Source organism: Trematomus bernacchii, unplaced genomic scaffold (assembly GCF_902827165.1).
Source record: "Trematomus bernacchii unplaced genomic scaffold, fTreBer1.1, whole genome shotgun sequence".
NCBI lineage: Eukaryota > Metazoa > Chordata > Actinopteri > Perciformes > Nototheniidae > Trematomus > Trematomus bernacchii.
The window spans coordinates 1635446-1645368 of record NW_022987582.1 but is presented as its reverse complement, the minus strand read 5'-3'; the positions used below and the strand labels follow the sequence as shown (position 1 = coordinate 1645368).

Genomic DNA, 9923 nt, shown 5'->3' with positions numbered 1-9923 from the left:
CATGGGTGTCTTCATTTGTTTATGGCTCTATCGCTATCACTTGCATACTGTTGTAGTTTATAATGTCATCAATTGACAATTAATGATTTAATTCTACCATACGTTTGAGCGGTCAACAATACATTTTTGAACAATTTTTTCCAATTTAAGTCTTCACAACTCTCTAACTTTCTGTGTTAGTTTCCATAATTGCAAAACCTTTTATCTTTTCCTATTTGCAACAATTAGTTTCAATGCTCTGCCTTTATAAATCCTTAAGCCAGTTCGAGCTGAATAAACATAACGCAGCCGGTCTGAAATTTGTCCAACTATCAAGTATGTTATTCTGAACAAAAGCATGATACAAAACCAACTCTTATTCGCCTTTTCATAAGCTTTTATTAAACAAGATGATATCCTCAACAAACAGATGCTCACAGGATGAATTGCTTAATGTAAATTATGGAGAAAGTAAAACTTTAACAGAGAGGCTTACATAAGTTGGCCCTGGTTGTTGTAACATTTCAACAATAGAATAATAAATAATGCCCAACACTGGTGTATCGTGTGTTCGGCAGTGGCTCAGTCAGGCTTGGAGTGTGAGCCGTATCTATCTATCTATCTATCTATCTATCTATCTATCTATCTATCTATCTATCTATCTATCTATCTATCTATCTATCTATCTATCTATCTATCTAAGGATAGAAGAAGGTGAGGGATTACACTGAATAACAGTAACTATTAATAATATGTATTTATGTATTAGTCATCATATTTCTCATGTGATTAATTTCATGAAAAAATAATATAACATGCAAACATGAGGTTATCCCTATAAGTCATAACATGGAATATGACGGTGAGAAAAAATTATTGTTTTGTATATCTTTCTATAACTACGTATTTGATTTAATCCTTATCAGGCAAAATTCATTTGTATTTTGTATATGTATAAATAATATTCAGGTTAAGTTGTAGATGTGATGTAATGGTGCTGGTTGAGTGTCAGGGCGAAAGGCAGCTGCTGGAAACTGCTGCATCTGAAAAACTGCTTTTTGTAATGATCCATTAAAAATTAGGAAATAAACTCTGCTTGACTGACATTACTGATCTCTCCATCACACTTTACACCTCAATATCATCAGCTTTCACTCTTTTTGTAAGGGTTTTCCACCCAAAAAACTTTAAAACCTTGCAAAGGAAACAGCTACATGACAGATAGGTGTCCATTTGTAATTGACTTCTGGAGTAATGAAAAGCTCGAAACTCAATAGGTACAGCCACAACAGAGCACTGGCATGAATGGTGCTTTGTTGGAAAAATAAGGGTAGGACTCAATAATACACTGCAAACAGTCCAATACAAAATGTGTTTGTTTTAGAGCATATTGTCCACAACAGCTTTACAATAGCAGAAATAATAAAAACTGACAAAGCACAGAAACAGTGGGAACCAGAGCAAATATAGCTCATAGAAAGAAAGAAAAAGAGAGTCGTACAGGACCGGTTGGCGTCTGCAAGTCTCACAATATCTGCTGTCCAGCTAAACATTGTGTATGAATAAACGTACCCTTCAGTTCAGTAGGGTGGTGCTTTCAAACAAATGGATGCAAATAGGAGCAAACAGGTGGTTTCCTTCAAAAAGATAATAGAACAAGAGTGAGAGCAAATGCTTTAACAGATGCAGCAATTGCCATTAAAAGACAAAGAAGATCAATGCAGACTTTACAGTTTACATTTTTTTTTAAAGCTATTATCGAATACCATAAACTCAAAGTGTGGATGTGAGACAGTATCATAAATGCAATTTTTACATTTGAATTTGACATATTATGATGGTATTGAGTTTCTGACTTCATTTTCAGGGTGATGTTAATGTTTTTCAAATGCAGATAATGACCAGAAAATAGTTGTTGCCAAAATGTTAGCATCGTCTAATGGTCAGACCTCTTGCTTGTGTGTGTCCAGTTCCAGTTGCAATTTCCATTGTATGACTCAGCATTTTTTACCCACAACCCTAACTCAATGAGAACTCCTTTTTTTCAAAAGCAGACACACAATGTCTGACATCTGTCGACACCTATTGTACAAGAAAAAAACAGTGATTCATGGAATAAAACTCTGACCTACGCACCACAGAGCAGCTTCCCTTGTCCTTTTGTGCCATACAAATGAAATACTCAATACAAAAAGTGTATCATGGTTCATGCATTATTGTGTAGTATTGTGATTACTGATCTGCCCTGTGGGGCTATAATCAATTATAACTATAATTAATTTTTATTTAAATCAAGGAAATGTTATTTACAAAGCATTCGTCTCTTTACAATTTGTACAGCACACACCCTCAGTGCTTAGATTATTGTAGCGCATATGAAAAAACCTCCACAAAATACACCAAAAGTGGCAAAAATGGCAGAACTTCAGGGAGAGCAACAGCTCCAAGGTTGGGCTGACGGGCAATATATATTGCGTGTTCTGAATAAAAAACAAATTGAAACAACAACAGATAATGACAAAATTGATGTGAATTGGGAAGCTGTATGACCAATAATATAACTTTTAGGTTTTACAAAGGATCAAAACCTTACCATGGATACAAATCAGTTACTTGAGACCAGTATCTATTATTGTCAGGGATAATTATATTTCTCTGTCGTGTAGACGTTTAGTTTACAATTACATAACTATTGGTTGCGTTGCTTATTTCGTAGTGGGAGGGGAAATCTTTAGGCAGGGATACTGTATAGCTTTCCATTTATAGATTTTTTCTCTACAATAGGTTAGGCTTTACAAATCTTAAATGTGCTCCACCTGTAACCAAAACACTTCGAATATCAATGTACTGCACACACATTTAGACAATGTCAACAAAAGCTTAGCAACACAAACATGTATACACCCATGATCTATTTATGTTCTTATGCGTTTGTGCAATACTGCATACCTATAGATGCTATAGGTATGCAGTATTGCACAAACGCACTGGTGAAACTGGTTTGTTGGGAGAACATAAATTAGTGTACAAGTGTTTTTGCCTGGTCATTCATGGTGTGTACACCGTTATAAAAGTAGGCTTTCCCCTCAGTCCAACATCTGTCTCATCTGGGACCAAGTTAGTGACACGGACGTGAACTCTCTCTACCTGGGAACCTCAACTCTAAGGTGAGTCCTGTTGTTAAGCAACATATTAGTGAGTATGTTTTGTAAAAGGAAATACATTAAGTGTCATCTGTTTCGATATTGAATTGTCTTTTTGTACAGATACAGCCATGTCTCGTCTGCAAGAAATCATTAAAAACATGGTGGAGTTGTACGTGGAGTACTCTGATGATGATGGCAAGTTGAGCAAGGAGGAGCTGATGACAATGGTGGATAAAGAAATTGAATGCGCTGAGATGAAAGTAAGAACCTCAACATACTCACTTTACATGACACATGATGGCAAATCACTTACTATCCTGCTTCTTCTTTATTAGTCAGGTGTGTTTCATGATTTTAACAGTAATATCATTTTTTTTCAGGACAAAATCAAAGCTAAAAGATTTGAGAAGCAGGCAGGTTGCATGGCACGTGATGGAGAGATCGACTTCAGAGAGTTTTCTCGTTGTGTGATTTCTCTTGCCAACAACTGCTACCACAAGAAGATAGGCAAGGGCAAAGACTGCGGCGACTGCTTCGATGAATGAATGTAAAACCTTTGAAGAGTTATCATTATAACGTGTGTATATGTAACACTAACTGCACTGAAAATGAAACTTTCACTGTCTCACTGTCAATTGGTTTTCGTAGGCTGTTCAATACTGGTCAAGAATGAATAAAAATAATTGAGTTTAAATCAACGTGAGCATCTTCATCTGTTCGGTTTTATGGCTATCACTTGCATAGTTGTGCTCAACGGTATTGCTGTGGATGAAAATTAGCATAGACTGTATATCTCCAAATTTGACAGATTTCTTAAAATGTAGGTCTCCACAACTCTCAGTCTACCTCTAACTTGTGTTAGGAGTCATCTTTTTGTATGAAACCATTTATCTTTACCTATTTGCAAAAATGTGTTTGAAAGCTCTGCGTTTATGAAGCCATCAGTCAGTTCCATCTGAATAAACAGAATGCACTTGATCTGAAATAGGTTCAAGTATCATGTATGTAATTCAAAACCAAAGACAACTTCTTGCTGTGCTTTTCAATCAGAAACAATCTATTTTCAAACAGGATGAAATCCTCAACCGCCAAATGCACACAGGAGTAGTTGCTGAATGTAAATTATGAACAAAACACAGAAGGCATTTCATGTAAAACTCTAAGGGGCTTGTACAAAATATTCAGAGTTTACCATTATGGCACAGAAATCCTATATTAACCATAGAATAATCAATACACTTGTTCATAGAGTCTTTTCGCAGGTGACCACTTATTCCATCAAACAGCAGGAATGTGTCCATATCACTGTTTTGATTACATAAAATGCTATATTTTCATGAAATCACTATGAATTGTATCCACTCCCACCCCATAATTCACTCCCACTTGAGTCACTCAGGGTGCTGCAGGCCATACCAGTAGGGGAAATTATTATGTAATATATTGAATGATACAGTGTTTAATTAAACTATTTTTGTGAGCAAGCAGGTGTATAATGACAACCAGTTGTGATATAAAGAGTTGGTATAAAATATCATTAAAGATTTTTAAATGCAGCTACTGTCAGTGACAGAAATATGAGTCTGTATGACATGAAACCTACACATACAGGTACTTTGTCTGTGTAAATCCACTCCAACAGTGGCCTGCAACGGACACACAAGACTGCTGAAGCAAGCTACACCAACAGTAGTGGAAGCCTAAATGAATGCTAATGCCAACTTCATAAAGACATATAATGAATCCCATACAGAAGAAACAACACACAAGTAAATTAAGTGTTTTAGTTCAATATGCAACTCCCCCCTGCTTCCTGTCGTTGTACACAGAATATGTCATGGAGGAATCAAACTACTTTGTAAAAATGAAAGGTGAATTTAACAATGTACATGGGATGCAAAAAAATCAAATCCCAGCAAAGATGTCCCTCAGTTGAGTTTATTTCAAAAAGTACCAACTTGAGCACTGGTCTAAAAAAATGTGCCTTTTGTTTGACTTGCCAGTTTTGTAACATCAGTTTTTTTTCATTGTTGTTTTTGAACAGTATACTTTACTTGCACCCTTTTAGACAATGTTTACAGCTTAAAGACTGGTCTAAACAAGGGGCTTATCTTTTTACATGTCAGGGCAGAATGAAAGAGGTTCAACTACAGCAAAGAAAACATTTTGAAAAAAATAAAATAATCATGCCTTTCCTTGATATGGTGCAACACTGTTTGAAATTGAAAATGGCAAATGCAAAATGTGAAGCCCAACAGTGGTTTATTTGATCTCAGAGAATAGATACTGATTCAGTTTACGTCAGTTGAGCATTTTCACCACAGAAGGGATCAACCTACTTACTTTGAGCAGTGTAAAGAACACACCCCACCATGGTATTACTTCCGCCTTTGCAAGAGGCTATACAGGTGTCTCTTTTGTTCTGTATTTTAAATCTCAGATGTGTGTTGTGTGTGTATTCTAAGGTCAAAGTCATTCAAATCATCAATGGTATCATCGTTAAACATTTTCCATGTAACATCTGAATGTCCAAATTGGACAAAACAGAAATAAAATGAAAAGACGGAAATAAGTGAAGCACTATGCCTTCACTGAATTACAGTATAGATTAATGTGATTAATTACATGAATATGAAGTAAGAGAAAGCTCCTAAAATACTCTTCATAGCTACAGCCAGAACAGAGCATTTGCATGACACACACCCACACACAATTAAAAACTGGTTCGTAGTGGAAGGTTTTTTGGGCGTTGGTACAAAGAAAGAGTGAGAGACTATGCAGCACACACAGAAGCCTGCTTTTGCAAAAACAAGGAAGTCACTCCGAACAGTAATGGTAGTGTATGACACTCCAAGCTGAAGTTTATATTCATACATCAAAAACTAATACTGAGCACATTTCTTTTACTTTTGTACTTTTATTTGCAGCAGTAAAAAGTCTGTTGAATATCTGCAGATACTGCCACTGTGTGTCTCAAGTGTGTGCATTTCAACCTTGAAACTGTTTTCAGACATTAAAAAAGAAAAACATGCAGGCACATGATGGAAAACCTTTGAGGCTTCACAGGGGTCCATCAAGAGATTTGTAGACATTTCAGAGATGAGATGTGAACTGATGTTATCTGAACCAAATTCATGGCAATCTGTCCAATAGTTGTGTTATTCATTTCAGTATTTCAGTTCACTGATGGAACAACTACTGACATAAATCAGTATGGCTGTTACTGTAAATCTGTTAAATCTGTATATTCTTCATGAAAGATAGACACATAATTTCAAAAATAATGCTGAAAACCTGCAAATCAATAAGTAAGCAAAGTAAGATGAAACATATTTTTGTGTGAATGCTGTTTGCTCTTCAACACAGTAAATCTTTGGGACTTCGGCATGCACTTCTAATTAACTGGATTATACACAAGGACAAAACCACAAGGCGCTGTATTGCACCATGGGAATTCAAATAAAACAACTTCTATGTTTGTCATTCTAGCAACACGCCTACTAGTGTGTTGTTGAAAAAGATTGGCAAGGAAAGGGTTAACCCTCACAATAGTTTTAGAGTTATTGATTGCTCACCCGACTTAGCAAATATGTTCTGTAGATATGGGTGTGTTTCTGTGAGGACACCAAAATGAAAAACGGTTGGGCGTAGTCGGTGCCTGCAAACATTCCCCACCAGTGAATCATGGAGTCTCCTGACTATGCTTATCCTTTGTTGTGGTATTCTTCTTGCTGTCTCTACAGGTGAATCGATAACACCCATAACATTAAGAATCCGATTTTACTGCACACAGCAACCAGTTGCAACATTTCATCCATCAGACTTGTTTTAACCTTTAGTTTCGTACTTATGTTACTACTGTTTTGCTTCTTTCATAAAAACAATAATTAGAACAATCAATGCATATATCAACTAAAATAGACTAGAATATAAAGAGAGATTCCTTAGTTAGGGTTTTTACATGTAGTCATTTACTTTGTACTGGGATGCACCCTGCGAGGCCAAATGTGCTAGTTTGACTAGCGAAGGATATTATTTTGAAACTTAAATTCGATATTGGCCCTGAAGAAAAAACAACGTTTATAAAGTGTGTCACATACAAACAGAAAAATAACCAACGCAATAACAAAAAGGAAAGTTCACTGCAGCCAAGATATTGAAACATAAATGAATGAAATCAATGAATACAAGCAGAAAACATAATCGGGTCATATAGCATTCGGTGCCATTTAGGTCCCCACCACATTATATCATATATTTTGTATTTATAAGGTCTAAATGCTTATTTGTTTAAAGCTTGGTTTTAAATGTTTATACCCTCTACCATAAAACAACAATGTTATTTAGCCAGGATATTCAAAATTCTAAATAATTACTCTGATTTTAGCACAAGTAGGCCAAATTGCTGTGTCCCCAATTATGTTTGCTCTACTTCTGTAACAGATATACAAAAATAAATCAAAGAAATACAAACAAATTCTACATTTTTGTCACTGTTGTATAACCGTTTTCCTAATATTCCTCACCAAATTGAAATTGTTGTTATCATTTTTATTGAAAATAAAGTGTGTGTCCCCTGTTTGAATGTCCCCCCTGTTACTCTGATTTGAATCCCTCTGGACACGCCCTTTACTATTCCACTATTTGTATGACTCAAGAAGAAGAAGGATACATTTTGAGTGGGAAAATCATCTTCAAGAAGAGTGAATGCGTTCTTCCTTCAACGTTTTTTTAATGTTTTAAAGAACTTAACTGTTGCGGTAAAGCATAACATGTCCACGCTGTTATGCTCCTTTTTAGTGGAACTGATTATTTGTTTTACATTTAGAAAATATGGTGAATATATCTATCAAATATATGTTTCTGTTGCCACCAAGTGCTAGCTTGATTATCATCACGCATGTAGCAATAGCCAAGTTTAGCATAAAATGTCCACCCTGTTGCTATGTTTCACATTAACAGGGTGGACACAGTAACTGGGGATGGTAAAAATAAATGTTTTAAACATAATATCCTGAGCTTGACCAAAATATTTTTCTTATACTTTAACAGGCCATCATTCAGATTAAATTAAAAAAAACATGGACAATTATGTTTTTTATTTTTGAATACCCTAGCTGAAATGGCACCGAATGCTAGGAATGACCCAAACATGTTAATAATATAAATGTCATTAAAATACATTTTTGAAAGTGTTTCAAAAGTTAAAGTTAAAGCCTTTTATTCAAAAGAGAACACTGAGGTAATAGCATTTGTGTCCCTATTCAGACTTGGTGTAATTATGAATATTATGTAAGGTAATTAACACCTGTGTTAAATAAATTGTGAGCCATAGTTAGTATGTAGCCTACAAGTTTGTTGGAAACACAGTGGCCTATTCTAATGCTGATAGTTGCTGGTTTGTTTAGGATTATAAACCATGCTGGTAATGTTGGTATTTCATCTATTTCATTACTCATTGTTACATAGAGTTTGGAGAGTATGTCTCCTACCTCTTTGTGTAATTGCCCTTTTCTCCTCTTAATAAGATAATTGTTATTCTTTTAAAATGACTCATCTAGTTTTCACCTTAGAAGCTCTCTCAAAGGCTGGTACTCTATAAATAACTTTTACCTGCAGGGTCTCAGCTTAACTGCAAGGGCAACTGTTATTATAAAACATCATCCTTTTGAGAGTTTTCTTATAGGTTTGTCACAAGGTAAAACTCTTTAAACCAGGAAGCTTTATGAATACACCCTCTGACATTGTGTAAGCTTTTCCGGAGAGAAGCAATAAAGAAAAATGAAAAAAACAGGGTGTGGGTGCTTGAAAAGTGGGTGTGTCAACCTCTCTATATAAACCAAGGTGTCCGTGTTCTCTTCACAAATCCTACTCTTCCATTCTCTCTACCTACTCAAGCTTTCATTGAATTTGGTAAGTGAACATTTTTCTTTAAGTCCATTTAGACATGAATCATTAACCATTGTGCATTTGAATTGTCTAAATAGTTGATATCTATAATGTAGCATTATGTTTTATTAGTATAGGATTTAAGTGTCAATGCATTAAAACCAAAGGTACATTTAGTAATTACCCCTTAAAGAAAAGATGAGATGGCAACATGTGAGCAAGACTTTATCGCACCGTTTTAAAATAATCAGTAATGTTCACAAGACAAATGATGGTTGGGCAGTAAGAATCTTGATCCTAGCACGCTCCAAGAATCCATTTATAAATAAATAAACACTGAACTACGCAGTCAACAGTATTTTTTCGTTTCAGCAAACATGGGAGAAATGATTGCAGCCATGGCATTATTGATGAAGAACTTCAAAAAGTATGCTGGACAAGACGCAGACAAAGAAACAATAAGCAAGAAAGAACTTTCTGATATGCTCAACGCGGAGATTCCTGGAATGGTCGTAAGTAAAAAAGATGAAGCACTATTGTAATATAGATCTGTGTAGTCCCCTTTAAAAAAAAATTATGTTTTAAAATCTAATAAAAACTTCTGTGGACTTTATCTCTTTAGGGGGACAAAAAACAGTTAGACGCATTCTTCGCCGGCCTCGATGGGGACAAGGATGGCACTGTTTCTTTCGAAGAGTATATTGTGCTTGTAGGATCCTTAATGATGATTCTCAAGGAAATGCTGGATGAATAAAGTTCATGTCATTATGTGTTCTGAGGAAACAACGATAAATCATTGATGGGTTCTTATGTTAGCTTAAAGAACCTGAAAGGTGCTGTCTTTGAGCATAAATCATTGATTTTTAATATCAGATGTTAACTAACAAAAATAAATGTTGTCACATTTTA

The 9923-nt window shown here is 35.3% G+C and overlaps 1 long non-coding RNA gene across 1 annotated transcript; it reads left to right on the top strand.

Moving 5' to 3' along the window:
- The first annotated feature begins 8944 nt into the window (after positions 1-8944).
- Positions 8945-9923, top strand: LOC117480117. The gene is made up of 3 exons (XR_004555637.1): positions 8945-9038; positions 9387-9526; positions 9637-9923. It is a non-coding gene; the product is annotated as an uncharacterized LOC117480117 (long non-coding RNA).